Below are 14,991 nucleotides of genomic sequence, written 5' to 3'. Positions count from 1 at the left end.
AAAAAAAAAATTGTCAGGAACCGTGGATTACCTTTGGTGAGTGTCACGGTCACAGCGTGAGGTTCTGGAGCCGGCGGGGGGCGCTTCTGCAAAGGACAGGGAAAGCGTCCACCCTGAGCCGAGGGTGGGAATGGGGAAGCTGGTCACTCCGTGCAACCCTGCGGTCGGTCTGCAGTCCATCCCCTGGGAGGTGACAGACACAAACGGTCAGGGACACCCAAACCTGGGATCAGGTTCCGTGTCTGCCGTTGGATGTGGTTTTAAGCCGTTCGACGGGTCTGGGGCTCCCTTTGCTCCTCTGTGAGGATCTCTGTAATGATTGAAATTAATTAATAGAGAGCAATCATCTCGCAGTAGCTGCTAAGGAGGAAGTGGTCATCGCAACAGAGAGAGTGGGCGCCATGTGTCCACCAAACGCCGTTTTATATGCACAGAAACCACCCTTCCCGGTCCCACTCCAGTTAGGTGAGCCACTCAACTGTTGCTCTGAGTAGGAAAAACCACCATTGCTTCCAGTCCAGGGGAGGGCACAGTCCCCGACCCCTTCCCACCTCTCTCCCTTCCCGCTGTAGCCAACGAGAAGCCATCGTGTTCTAATGCAAAGAGCAGAACGTAAGGAGCCTGGATCCCTGAGTCACCATGTGGGTCAGAGCTGGGCAGAGGACTTTATCAGGGTAAAAAATCAACACTCTTTCTAAGGTCTGGTGTTTTCTGCAACCGTACCCAGCCTTTGCCGATCGATTCAGTTGTCGTTGTTATGATGCTGTGCTGTGTCTAGACAGAAAGTCCCCATTTAAATTCAAAGACCTTCCCAAGGATTGTTAACCGACTAACTGATCCATCTGGAACACAGAGATTGCCCCTGAGCGCCCCAACAGGGAGCAGGGTGACCCGGCAGGCTGGTTTGGTGGGGAGGGGGTTTATTACAGAGAACCTGAAGGTCTGTAGAGACTCAGAAGAATTTCCACGTCTGGGTCCTGTCACATCATACACAACCTTGGGCTCATTCCCATCACGATCTTTATCTTGCTCTCCACCCTCCATGTGGGCCCTGCCAGTCACCTGACATCCTCTCCTTCTCCTGGTCACACTCTGGCCCCAAACGCCCCAGAGCAGGTGTGGCTGCTGCCGTCTTCACCTTGGACACAGCCCCCATCCTCCTCGGGTGCCTGGTGGCCTCTGGCAGACCAGCATCTCACACGAGGAGCTTGACTACATTGATCCAAAAACAAAAAGACGAGAGAGATTTTTTGGTTTTTTTCTCTTGGAATAATTGAAGCAGAGAGTCCATGTCCCGGGATCGTCATTCCACAGAATCAAAGAAACGCAAAATCAAACCGCTACAGAAGTGGGGGACGGGGGGCTGAGGGACCAAAGCAGGAGAAACCCACAGAGTCCTGAGGAGCCACAGAGCCACCGATCCCGGATTGCCACCCGGGCCTGCTCGGCCCTCAGGCGTCTGTCTGTGGGAGCTGCCACCCAGGAGGCCTGGGGATCCCCAAAACCAAACCCAAGGCAACCCTGGAAGCTACACTTAACTCTTTGGTTTAATTAGTTTTAATTAGATGTACATGACAGTGGAGTGCACTGAGGTACACCACACATAAATGGAGCAGAATCTCTCATTTTTCTGGTTGTGCATGATGCACAGTTTCAGGTCATTCTCCTTCCTATCCACCCCCATCCCCTCCCCTCCCTCCACTCCCCTCTACTAATCTAAAGTACCTCTCTGTTCCTCCTTAGCAACAGCTGCCCCCATCCTTACTGTGAGTCAGCGTCCTCAGATCAGAGAAAACATTCAGCCTTTGGTTTGGGGATTGGCTTATTTTGCTTAGCATGACATTCCTCAGCTCCATTTACCATAATTCCATTCTTTTTTAAGACTGAATAATATTCCATTGTGTATATATACCACATTATCCCCATCAATAAATGGGCTAAGGAACTGAACAGTCACTTCCCAGAAGAAGAAATATAATTCATCAACGAATATATGAAAAAATGTTCAACAGCTCTAGCAGTTAGAGAAATGCAAATCAAAACTACACTGAGATTCCATCTCACTCCAGTCAGGATGGCAACTATCAAGAACACAAGCAGCAATAAATGTTGGTAAGGACACGAGGAAAAGGCACACTCATACATTGCTGGTGGGGCTGCAAATTGGTGCAACCACTCTGGAAAGCAGAATGGAGACTCCTCAGAAAACTTGGAATGGAACCACCATTTGACCCAGCTATCCCTCTCCTTGGTTTATACCCAAAGGACTTGAAATCAGCATGTTACAGGGACACAGCCACATCACTGTTTATAGCAGCCCAACTCACAGTAGCTAAGCTATGGAACCCACCTAGGGGCCCTTCAATACATGAACAGAAAAAGAAAATGTAGTAGATAGACACTCAACTCTGGACCAAGATTCTCTCCTCAACCCAGCCGAATTCAGGCTCCTCTGAGCCCTGTTCTCAACCAGGCTGCAACCTTGGCCCCTGTCCTCACTGGGCCAGTTGCCCAGGTGTAGCAAGAATCCTGCTGAATTCTAAAACCTGGGTTTTGGTTCAATCTAGAGATTCAGAATAGGATGTGCTGGGACCGAGTGTCCCCTGATGAAAATCCCAAAATAGCGGCTCATTTTTCCCTGTGTGTGCAAGACACCAAGGCATGAGGCAAGGGACCTGCCTCATTTGTGAAGCCACCCTTGAGAAAGATGGTGGGAGAGAATCGACCTGCCCCCTGACCCTTCTGTCCCTCTGGTAATCACTTTCGTCAGCTCTCAGCCAGAGAAAGACAAACTGACATCCTATTGAGTCGAAGGGGAGAACACACACGGTGCCGAGTAGCGGTCACGGACAGGGTGACTTGCCACACAATTAGCATCCTCTTGCCTGATTCTCTCTAAGCAGGGTCCCCTCCCTGGAGAGTCCCCGGCACCACACTGGTCTTTATTTATTTCATGGAGCTGGTGGGGAGCACGCAGCCAGGATCCTCTGCGGACCCAGCCATCTTTCTCTCCTTACAGACAATCCTGAGCATCCAGGTCCCAAGACTGTTCCCTAACCCGGGAAGTCAGAAGTCTCCGTTGAACCCAGAGCCAAAAAACAATGACTATTTTCTCCTTCATTTAATCATTGCTCATTGGGCATCAAATCAGCCTGAAAATCCTGCAGGAATGAGGGGTGAATGACAGCAGGATTTGGGGCTTCCAGAACCTCTTTTTTTTTTGGTACCAGGGATTGAACTCAGGGGCCCTCAACCACTGAGCCCTATCCCCAGCCCTTTTTTGTATTTTATTGAGAGACAGGGTCTCACTGAGTTGCTTAGGGCCTCTATGTTGCTGAGGCTGGCCTTGAACACGCAATCCTCCTGCCTCAGCCTCCCAAACTGCTGAGATTATAGGCATGTGCCACCGTGCCCAGCCAGAATCTCTTGTCATAACACCTTCCCATTGCTGACAAAACTTACCCCCAGTTGCTATTAGAGAGCACTGAGGCTCAGACAGGTTAAGTAACTGGCCTAGTGTCACACAGTTGACAAATGAAAGCCCTGCAACCCCATTTCTGAGCCCGATCAACTCACTCCTGAATTGCTTCATCCCTGCATGACAGACAGCAGTTTGAGGGCCACAGAAAAATCCTGTAACCTTCTTGGCTTAGAGTTTTTACTTTTGTCAAGTGAGAGGAACATTGTCAATGTTACTTTGTGCCTCACATGTCCTGAAATCCCAAGACTATGAATTCCTTGATAGAAATGTCAAGACCTCTGTCTGCTCCCTACATCACAGAACAGAGCCTGGTATACAACAGGAGCTTACTAAACACTTCACTGAATAAATATTTCACTCTGAGCAGAGCACCGCCCTGGATCTCAGTAGGCATAAGCTCTGCATTTGTTGTTAATGCTAAGCTCTTAAAATTATCAGGAGGAAGGGTGGGGAGGGGAGAGAGAGAAATTTCCTGCACTTTATTTTTAATTAAAATACTAGAAATGGAGGCCAGGGCACACCTGTCATCCCAGCGGCTCGGGAGGCTGAGGCAGGAGGATCAGAGTTCAAAGCCAGCCTCAGCAAAAGCAAGGCACTAAGCAACTCAGTGAGACCCTGTCTCTAAATAAACCCAAAATAGGAGGGCTCAGAGGTGGAGGGCCCCCAAGTTCAATCACTGGTACCAGACAAAACAATTAGAGATAGGGAGGGGCAAATGTGGGGTGGGGGGGACATGTTATCCTCACCTTCTTAAACAATCCTCAATTTCCACAGAGGCGAGTCCTCAGCATTCCACCCACGGCCTCCCATGTCCCATCTGTGAAATGGGCACATCACACCTTAGCCTCCTCTCTTTACTAAACATTTTAAGCATGACCTTCAACAGTGACCTTGCCACCTCCAAGATGCAGAGCCTCTGAAAAGAGGCGTTGGGCTCATCTGGGCCTCCTGGCCTGCAACCTAGAACACATGGTCATGCCCACAGTCCTGCCTGCCTGGCCTGACGGCTGGGGACATGAAGCCAGGCACAGCGGAGGCAGAAAGGTCTCTGCAGCCCAGCGGGGCTGTGCCCGTGTGAGCAATGCATGTTCCAGGAAGACTCGAGATACTTCCAAAGAGAGCTGCCCGAGCTCCTTACCTCCTCCTGTCCACCTGACAACCCTCTAAGGTGGCCGTCATTCCCACACTTGGAAGGTAAGGAAATGGATACCTGCAGCTCCAGCGGGGCTCCACGGTGGGGAACCACGGCCCTCCTCTGAGCCTCAGTTTTCCTCGCCTGTGGAATGGGCCCATTGTCTTTCCTCTGCAGAGTCGCTGTGCTGGCCTTCAAGGACATTGCTGGCGCTGGTGGGCTCTCTCCTGGTTCTCCCTGGGGGCTGGGGCTTGCTCAGGAATGGCTTCCTCCTGACCTGGGAGCCACCAAGGCCCCGCCCGGGCTCTGGCTGCACGAGCCCGCCTGTGTTCCTGCAGGCCGTCCCTGAGAAATACTTCCATTGTAATTCCTGGGGCTCGAAGCAAAAATGAAAGTCGCTGACAGGCGGCTCACCACCGCGCCAATTTGTAATATTGATGAATCAGGAGCCGAGCCTGGCGCTGGCTGTGGGTACAAGTGCCCAGAATATTCATGAGCCCTCCGACTTTCCCTGATGGCATCGCTTCCCCTTTACGGGGCCATTATTTTACCGCACGTCACTGGTTCCAACGTGATCCCAGCCGGCTGACACCGCCGCCCACCTCCAAGGGACGCCCCAGAGCCGTGCAGCAGGACGCGCTCCACCCTGGAGCTGTAGCCGGGAGGGGGCGCTGCCTCTCAGACACCCCCAGGTGAACAAAGCGACAACTGGGGACCCTCGTCCCCCCACACACACACCCGCCAAGACCTGGGGTGGACCTTTGGGGAGTCACAGGGCCAGACGGTCCTCCTGTCTGTGCGCCCCTGCAAAAGCTTGTGGGCTGGGTGGCGGGGGGGGGGGGGGGGGGGGGGTGCCGGGAGCGGTCCTGGGTAAACATTTATACGGAGGTTTGTAGATAAATGGGGACATACAGGTGTCCACACGCGAGGATTCAATATGAAGAAGATGCGCTGGCAGGGACCCGGGCAGCCCGGATGAAATGACACCCGGGGGCACAAATGTCAGATCTGAGGGGGGGGGAGGGGGTGATGGAAGGCTTCAGGGTCACCCAGGCAGGAAACCGCCCCCTGCCCCCCCCCATGGTCCCCTAAAGACGCTGAAGACGCAAAGGTGGTTTTTGCTCTCCTTTTCCTTGTGTCCCTCCGTCTCCCGTCCCCTCTTCCTCTCCTTTCTCTTCCTTCCAAGGCAGATGGGCTTGGCGGCCACCTCCCAGGCTCCCCCCAAGTAGGACCGGATTTTAAAAACTGCATTTGATCCGCTTTGACCGGCGCCTGGCTCCACGTGGCCCCGCAGGTTGTCAGAGGTCTGCGGAGACTTGAATGGAAGTGGCTCTCATTACGCGGATCATTTTTGCATTCCAACATGAAACAATTACAATGGTTAAAAGGCAGATCACTTAGCAAGGCGCTCTCCGGGTTCCTTGATTAGACCATTCACAAGGGAACATGGAGAACACTGGACTGCAATGGCCCCAGGCTATCCCTGTAAGGCCTCCGAGAAAACCCAGTTCACCTCTCGTCATGAGTCAGAGTCACATGCCATCAGGAGGACTTCAATGGGCCTGTCAAATTAGCACCATTTCACCCCATTAGCGTGGGGGCAGGAAAGAGGCTGTGGCCACCACCCCAGATCACCTCCTCCCTCAGCGGCCTCATGCCCCACCCCAGATCCCTTCCCGGCCATCCCCCTGCCCCCCCCCACCGTCCTGCTCCACCCAGGCAGCTTGGTCATGTGATTTATGCTGGCCAAAGAGATGAGTGAGGTGACTGGGGTCCTTCCAGCATCTTTAAGAGACAGGCAGTGCACACCTGTTATCCCAGTGGTGTTGGGAGGCTGAGGCAGGAGGATGGCGAGTACCAAGCCAGCCTCAGCAATGGTGAGACGCTAAGCAGCTCAGTGAGACCCTGTCTCTAAATAAAACATAAAATAGGGCTGGGGACGTGGCTCAGTGGCCAAGGGTCCCACAGTTCAATCTCCAGCACCCAAAAGTAATGTGTGCTTCTCTGATCCTTTCTTTCTCTGCCTCCAGACCAGCATTGTCCTAGAGAGAGGCTGCTCGGTTGACCTGAAACACAGGAGGGAACTACTTTAAGCCAGGACGGCCCCTCCTACCCAAGGGGTCCCCAGCTGCAGATGCAGATTCTACCAAAGAGCAAAAATATTTCCAAAAAATATTGCATCTGTGCTGAACATGTACAGGATATTTTTTTCATTATTCCCTAAATGATACAGTGTAGCAAATTTTTTTTAAAAAAAATATATTTTTAGTTGTCAATAGATCTTTTATTTATTCATTTATTTATTTATATGCGGTGCTGAGGATCAAACCCAGGGCCTCACACATGCCAGGCAAGTGCTCTACCACTGAGCCATAACTCTACGGCATTTGTTGCACGTTGGGTTTATAAGTAAACTAGATGATTCAAAACTTACAGGAGGGTGTGTGCATGTTCTTCATAAGCCTTCTGCCATTTTGTATAGGGATTTGGGCATCCATATATTTTGGTATCCTTAGAGTCCTGGGACCAAATCCCCAAAAAGTACCAGTGGATAATTGTTCATGATGCTGTGGGAATTGTACACACGTAACAGCAGTGAAAATAAATCTCTGCCTTTCAAAAGCCTAAGTAGGTTCCTGGGATATATGACTTTCAGTTCTGAAATTTGGGTTTCAATCCCAAAAAAACTATTTTGGTTTGCTTGGGACTGAGAGATTTCCTGCAATGCAAGACTTTTAGTGAAAGAAAGAAAGAAAGAAAGAAAGAAAGAAAGAAAGAAAGAAAGAAAGAAAGAAAGAAAGAAAGAAAGAAAGAAAGAAAGAAAGGAAGGAAGGAAGGAGGGAGGGAGGGAGGGAGGGAGGGAGGGAGGGAGGGAGGGAGGGAGGGAGGGAAGGAGGGAAGAAAGAAAGGAAGGAAGGAAGGAAGGAAGGAAGGAAGGAAGGAAGGAAGGAAGGAAGGAAGGAGGGAAGGAAGGAGGGAAGGAAGGAGGGAAGGAAGGAGGGAAGGAAGGAAGGAAGGAAGGAAGGAAGGAAGGAAAGGAAGGAAGGAAGGAAGAAAGAAGAAAAAGAAAGAAAGAAAGAAAAGAAAGAAAGAAAGAAAGAAAGAAAGAAAGAAAGAAAGAAAGAAAGAAATCCTGGATGAACCAGAACAAGTTTTGATCACCCTTTCAAAACCACTTACTTCTTGGGGATGTTTATTATGCAGCATCACCTGGACAAAGCTGACTGATACATCCTCCCTTTGCAAAGGAAGAAACCAAAGTCTGAAGAATCAAGAGAAGAGATGAAGGCAGGGGCTGGGATGTGGCTCAAGCGGCAGCATGCTCATCTGGCGTGCGTGCGGCCCAGGTTCAATCCTCAGCACCACATATAAACAAAGATGTTGTGTCCGCTGAAAACTAAAAAATATGTATTAAAAAATTTCTCTCTCTTTCAACAAAAAAGAGAGAGATGAAGGCAGAGTGAGCATGATGGCAGGTTGGAGGTTTGGAGGTTAAGTGAGTCCAGTTTGTTCCCTGTCTCTGTTGCTTGCTACCTCGAGCAAGTGTCACGTATTTGTTCCTGGGAAAGCAGGACAGAAGACCTTGGGTGCAATGGGCAGGATGTTGAGTAGGAGGTGCTCTTGGGACCAACACTTGGAAAGGAGAAGAGAAGGAAGTCGAGTCAAGCAGAGGGAGAGATTAGGCAGCCCTGAAGAAGGTGCCACAAAAGTCTCAGCGGACCCCATGGAGAGCTCTGGAATTCGGACAGTCCTTCAAAGCTTCCTCAAATCAAGGCAGGGGCTCAGGCCCTTGTCCTCTTTCTTCCCTCCATCAGTGGAAGGGAGTGACTGTGGGTGAGAGGGTCTTCCTGGGCTGGGCATGCCCAGTGAGAACTCCTCAGACTGCAGAGCAGACCCTACCTGCGCACCACAGAATCCACTGTGGCAAGTCCCTGAAACACTCTGAGTTCTCCTCACCTGCAAAATGGGACAGACAGTGCAGATTGCTCAAGCTATCCAGGGACAGATGAGCTCAACCCTGTAAAAGGCTCAAAACTGTATCTGACGCACCACAAGCTCCTTCTTGTAACAATCACTATGGATTCTAAATTTATGGTGCCCTATAAATGCCACCATCTCCTTTCTGGCCTCTTTGCTTCTGCACCCCTTCTTTCCTTTGTAGCAGCCAGAGGGAGCTCTCAAAGAAGGCAGACATTCTTAGTCACTCCTGTGCTCTAAATCACCCCATAGCTCCCTAGTGCTTTCTAGACAAAGGCCAAGTTCCTTCCAAAGCCCCTGCTAATCTTGCCTCCTCTGTTCTCCATCCTTCCAGCCTGTGGCCAGCTACCTTTCATCTCTTTCTGTGAAGCCAGATGCCTCCAAGCTTAGGCCCATGACCTCCAGCCACCTGGAATGCCGTCCCCTGCCTTGCCCTCCCATGGTGGACTCCGGCTTCTTTCCCAAGACTCAGCTCGGGCTCTGCCTCCTGTAGGACACCTGCCTTGGCCTCCTGCTGGGCAGACTCCTCCCCCAGGTCCCCACAGCCTTCCGGGCTTGCTCCAGCCTGGATTCTGATGGTCCACTGGTGAGAATGTCTTTTCCGCTAAGCCCGGAGTTTCACGAAGCTGCGGCTGTGGAGTATGTTTGGGATTCCTGGATTTTCTTTTGGAAAGCTCTGGATTCCCACTTCATCTCAGGGCCTGACACACAGTAGGTGATCAGTAAACGCTCACTGGATGAGCGCATCTTCTGCCCAGCACTTTATAGGATAAACGTGGGAACTGGGAATCGTCTCCCCACACCTCCATGGAACCCACCTAGAGATCCAGTTTGAAACCCCTGAAAATTGGCTGCAACTTTCCTAAACCCGAGGCCTGTCTCTGCATAGAGATGAAGGTGCCCGGAAACGGGGCGGACAGCTCCCACCGTCCTTGGCAATGGCCTGGGGTTTAAATAAGCATTTTCCTAACTGCAGACTGGGCTGCATGCTCAGAGGACTTGGAAGCAAGAAGAACCCGCTTTTATCACCCCTCCTGGTCCTTGCTGCCTACATCTATCACCCTGGGAGAGACACCTCCCCACTCAGAACCTCAGACTCTTCCTCTGTCAAGTCAAGCTCTGAAGACCCGGATCTCCCTGTGCAAACACACAAACAAAACAAGCACACGGTTGCTGCAGCTCTTTGGCTCATCCGGCAGTGACTCCTGATGCCGCTGGAAATGTCTTAGTGGTTCCCTGGAGAAGGGCTCACCTGGGCTCAACGCCAGCACCACGGCGCCATCTTGCTGCCTTGGGGCATCTGCTGGGCGCCCTCTGCAGGCGGGAACACTCTCACCCCTGGGTGGTCCTGGCCTTTGGCTGCCGTCTCCCCCTCCCATCTTCCCCTCTTGGTACTCAGGATAGCAGATGCTCCCTGTGTGTGACAGTGCTAGGTATACAGTTGGCACACAAAACACGGCATGATGTACATTTTTTGGCACTGGGGATTGAATCCACGGATGCTCCTACCACTGAGCCACATCCCCAGCCCTTTTTATTTAAAGACAAGATCTGGCTGAGTGGCTGAGCTGCTGACGCCGCTGGCTTTGAATTTGTGATCCTCCTGCCTCAGCCTCCCGAGCCACTGGGACTACAGGCGTGCACCCTGTCCCCAGCTCGTGATGTATATTAATTAGAGACCTAATAGGGGTTGAGTCGTCTCCACAAAAAAAGCTGTTGACATGCTCAGCCCGGGTCCCACAAATGGGACTTTATCTGGAAATCGGATTTTTTGCAGACAATCAACGCGGTCACTAGGGGGTCGCAAGAGGAGGGCGTCTTTATACAGAAGGAGGTTTGGTCACAGCAGGCAGGGAGAGGGGGACATAAAGACAGGGAGAAAGCTGGGGACGCTGTGACCCCCCGGGGGTGCCCGCCCTTGGTTCCAGCCTTCCACCCGCAGAACAGTGGACAGTAGATCTCTGTCACAGCAGCCACGCAGTGTGGGGGACCCGTCCTGGCAGCCCCAGAAACAAACCCAAGGTCGGTCTCCACCCGGTGGCTCTGAGGAGGCCAAGGGCAGGGAGGGCCTGCTTGTGGCTGTGCCGACCCAGGGCCTGGGACGGAGGACACGTGATTCTGAAGAACAAACGCCCCCCATCCCCCAGTGGGACAGGATCCCCTCCAACGTGCCTGACTGAGACCCGGAAGCCAGCACAGGTGCCTACGCACAGCGTGTGACACTCCGAGGTCCCCAGCATCTCCTGAGGGTCTTGGAAGGATCCCCAAGGAGCGGGGGCTGTGTGTGCCACACTGTTCTCACGCCAGCAAAGGGAATCTTTGTGGGCATTCTGTGTCGGACGTGCTGTGTGACCCTCGGGGGCCGTGCCCCCACTCCTGTGCCCTCCAGCACTGGCAGAGCCTGGCGTGGGGCAGGGCTCGGGGCTTGTCTGTCCCTGAGCTGGTGAATAACAAGCCTCTTCGCTGGTGCCCCCCCTCTCTGGAGGGCTGGGGGGTCCCTGGGAAGAGAACGGGAGAGAAGCAGGGAGGGACGGGGCTGACACTCTAGGATGGGAGAATGTCACCAGGCAAGTCCCACAGCTGGGGACACCTGCCTGATGTCTGTACAAGTCCTCAGACTTCTCAGAGCCACGGCACAGGCAGGAAGAGGGACCCTGACAAGTCTCTGAACTTCTCTGAGCCTCAGTTTCCCCGCCTGTAAAATGAGGCCACAGCACGCACCCCCCACCCCAAGGAGCTTCACTGAGAAAGAACAGAGGCGTAGGGAACCCTTGCCACCCTCCTTCTCCAGTATGGCCAACCCTAAGTGTAGGCCTGGCAGACAGCAGGTGCTCAATAATTGCAACTCTTTCTTTTGTCTTACTCTCAAAAGAACAGTGGGAGCCAAGCACCGTGGCACACACCAGTAATCCCCGCAGCAGCTCAGGAGGCTGAGGCAGGAGGATGGTGCCTCAGTCTCAGCAAAGTGAGGCACTCAGCAGCTCAGTGATAGAGACCCTGTCTCTAAATAAAGTACAAAATAGGGCTGAGGGTGGGGCTCCGTGGTCCAGGGCCCTGAGTTCAATTCCCGGTACCAAAAACAGAACACGGGGAGGGAGATTTTCTGCTCTTGTTTTGCAGGAAACCAAAGTCACTTTCCAACCTGCCTGATGCCAGTAGTGAGGTGGGGGTGGGTGGGGGGATCCAGCCTTAGGTTTGCCTCAGTCTAAGTCCTGGCCAGTGCTCACCTGCCAGGTGAACCCGTGCGGGGGACAGTTTCTTCCCAGGCTCCCAGGATCTCTCAGCCCTGGACTCTGTGCCGGCAGGAAGCCCCCTGTGACGGATGGCCCAGCGCCCAGCACGCCTGCCCCGGGAGCCCGAGGAGATGCCCACGGGGCTGCAGACCCTCACCGGGCACCGCCTATTGTCCCCAGCGTCCCCACCAGCAGACAGTGGGGACATCTACCTGAGCCTCTACCTTAGTCCCTGGAATCCATGTAACTGTGAAGCCAAGAAATCCTGTCCTTCCCCGAGAGTCCCGGGGGTCACAGCGCACCCCGGCCTGCCCGCTCCGGTCCTGGGATGACATGCAGGGCTGCGCCCCGTCGCTGCACAGAGGGTGTCAACCTGTAGCGAGGAAGGACGCCTGGCCTGGGGCCCTGCCTGGCTCTGCGCAGACTCGCAGGTGTCCCGGGGAAGCCACGCCCCCTCGGGGCTCAGGGTTCCGGTCTGCAAAGTGGCCAGGGCACCCGAGAACTCCTAGGGGCCCTTGGCACTCTAAAACTGGGCAACTCTGCATAATTGGTGCCTACTGTATGCAGAGAAGGAGAGACGCTCAAGGGCTCATCAGCCTGATCAGGGTGACCCCATGCCCCTATCGTATGTGCTAGGCCAGGTGGAGGGCAGGGGTCTGGGGTCAGCCATGTCGTGGGAGATGCCGTCCAGGACTTGAAACACGTGCTCCTGCCCGCACCACCTCGCCTCAGCGCCAGGCAGGAGCGCGTCTCCTTGAGGCCCCTGCGTGGCCCGGCCGCAGGCCCAGGTGACTCCGCACCAGCGTTGGGGCCCAGCAGGTCCCGCGAGAAACCTGGGGACGGGTCATCTAACGGGTTTGCAGTGCAGACTCTGGAATCCGAAGTCCAAGGTCAGAGGGGCGGAGGGAGCCCTGCGGCAGCGGAGTTCTGCTGCCCACGCACCCGCCCGGGTGCGTCCCCAGCACCGCCAACCAAAGGTGACAAAAGAAAGCCCACGCCAGGCCCCAGGACAGCCCCCAGCCCTGCCTGCGGCCTCGGTTTCCTCACCACCGTCCCCCCAAAGCCTGCACACATGGGCAGGCGCTACTTTTGTGTGGCCCTTGGGTCCCGGCCCAGGGCAGATGGTCAGAAAGTGCTGTCCAAGCTCTTTTTTTTTTTTCTTTTTCTTTTTCTTTTTCTTTTTTTTTTTTTTTTTTGGTACCAGGGATTGAACTCAGGGCCCTCGACCACTGAGCCCCATCCCCAGCCTTAGTTTGTTTTTTATTTAGAGACAGGGTCTCACTGAGCTGCTTAGCGCCTTGCTTTTGCTGAGGCTGGCTTTGAACTCACCATCCTCCTGCCTCAGCCTCCCCAGCCACTGGGATGACAGGCGGGGGCCACCGTGCCCAGCTCCCATCTCTCTTGATCCCCAGCAGCAGGGAGCATCCCAATTCTAAGGAGGACGTTGCCACACAACCCTGTCACCTCCTGTGGCCTGGTCATGTCCCCCATCCAGCACCTGAGTGTGGCAACGCACCCTTCCACAGACCCCTGGTGCCCAGGGCGTCATTTACCTCCATCACTGACCAATATAGAAACCGAGGCAAGAGCCACAGGCCAGGGCTATGGAGTAAGTCGGGGCGCTGATGAATCTAGATCCTGAGCCCCTCTCAGGTGCGTCCCCCTCCCCCACCTGGCGCCTCTGCCCTCCCCCTTTATCAACACCAGCCAGGTACTGACCAGCCCCGCGCCCAGCATGGAGCTCGGCTTTCACCTCTGATTTCACTGATGGCACGTAGATGCTCGGACTGACCCACTTTACAGACGAAGAGACTGAGGTTCTACACAGGCAAGTGGCACCAAGCCCGGCCCTTACGGAGCTCAGATGGGGCAGGCACTCTCCTGGCCACCTGGGTTGTATCCTCTAGTGAATACTTGCAAAATCATCTCAAGTCCCCATTTCACCGAAGAAGAGACTGAGGTTCAGAGAGGCCATGTTCCTGCAGAGCTTATTGGCTAGGAAGAGGTGGAGCCAGATCCGGTCTCAGAGCCTGCGCCCGACCCCGGCAGCACGGCATCCCAGGTCCCTCTGCACGCAGCCATGGAAACGGCCACACAGGGTCCATCTGGGCTCTGCACACAGCCAGGATGCTAGGGGTGTCCCCTTGCCAAGGGCAGGCTCGGCCTGGGGGGTGGCCGGGGGCTGTTCAGAGCTGCCACCCGCCCTGCAGCCGGCATTCCCTGAACCCCCCGCGGGGAGCCAGGCCCCAGAGAACACGGGGAGCAGTGGGGAAGAAACTTCTAGAACACTGCTGGAGGGGTCCAGCAGCAGCCCCCATGGGAAGGAGTGTGAATGGACGGCCGTGGGCACCTGTGTCTGTGGGGCAGCCAGGCCCAGTCCTCCCGGGGACGGCAGGCCCGGCCACCCGCAGGACAGACCCTGCCGCAGTGTGGGGCCAGCAGAGCCCTGACCCCGGCTCTTCTCATCTCTGGCGGCTCCACATCTGGTGATTGCCCGGCCACCTGCGGCCTCCTGGGACCGAATCAATTTTCCCCACCTGCCTCCTCCGGCAGACAGCGCCCCGGCTTCCCGCTGCCCTGCACCCACCAGCTCCGCGCCCCGGGCCTGGGGCCAGGGCAGGTGTGACCTCCATCCCCACATGGCCCAAGCCCTGCTGCAGGTCTCTGTCTGAGTTCTTGACCGTCAAGAGGTCCTGGAGGTCAAGTCCACGTGAAGCCGCTCCTGGGCTTGGTTCTCATTTCTTCCCTCACAGCCGCCCTGGAAAGGGACAGTGAGAGTCTCCACTGGACCAATGAAGAGACGGAGGTTCAGAGAGTAACTGGTGAGTAGGCCGATTCCAGCTCTGGTCTGTGCAGCTCCAAAGTCCTTTGTCCCGATGGGGAGCGGGACAGGCGCACTGTGAACATGGGCTTCTCCTAGGTCCTAACCCAGAGAGAGAAGGCCCCCTGTTCCAGGTGTTTCCATTGTCCCAGGAAAGTGCTTGGAGATTCTCAGGCCCGAGGGCAAGGAGCTCTTTTGCGCCTTGCATTCCAAGGTGGGCTGTGTGTCCTTTCCCAAGTGGCTTCCCCTCTCTGAGCCTCGGCTGCCTCCACAGAACAGGGAGGTAAGGACTCTGCACTTCCAGCTCTTCCTGGCTGGGGCCTTCACCCCACTCTGGACACCCCCA

At 54.5% G+C, this 14,991-nt stretch overlaps 1 long non-coding RNA gene across 2 annotated transcripts in view; it reads right to left on the bottom strand.

The window, feature by feature from the left end:
* LOC120892023 (uncharacterized) overlaps positions 1-5,403 on the bottom strand; it is a 38,115-nt gene extending 32,712 nt beyond the window's left edge. For both annotated transcript variants that reach the window (XR_005736658.2, XR_005736657.2), the window contains exons 1-2: positions 4,692-5,403; positions 32-183 (exon numbers count right to left, since the gene is read on the bottom strand). This is a non-coding gene — a long non-coding RNA (uncharacterized LOC120892023). The remainder of the gene's footprint in view (positions 1-31; positions 184-4,691) is intronic.
* Positions 5,404-14,991: the final 9,588 nt, after the last annotated feature.

This window comes from Ictidomys tridecemlineatus, chromosome 2, assembly GCF_052094955.1.
Source record: "Ictidomys tridecemlineatus isolate mIctTri1 chromosome 2, mIctTri1.hap1, whole genome shotgun sequence".
Taxonomy (NCBI): Eukaryota; Metazoa; Chordata; class Mammalia; order Rodentia; family Sciuridae; genus Ictidomys; species Ictidomys tridecemlineatus.
This window is presented reverse-complemented; position numbering and strand designations above follow the sequence as displayed.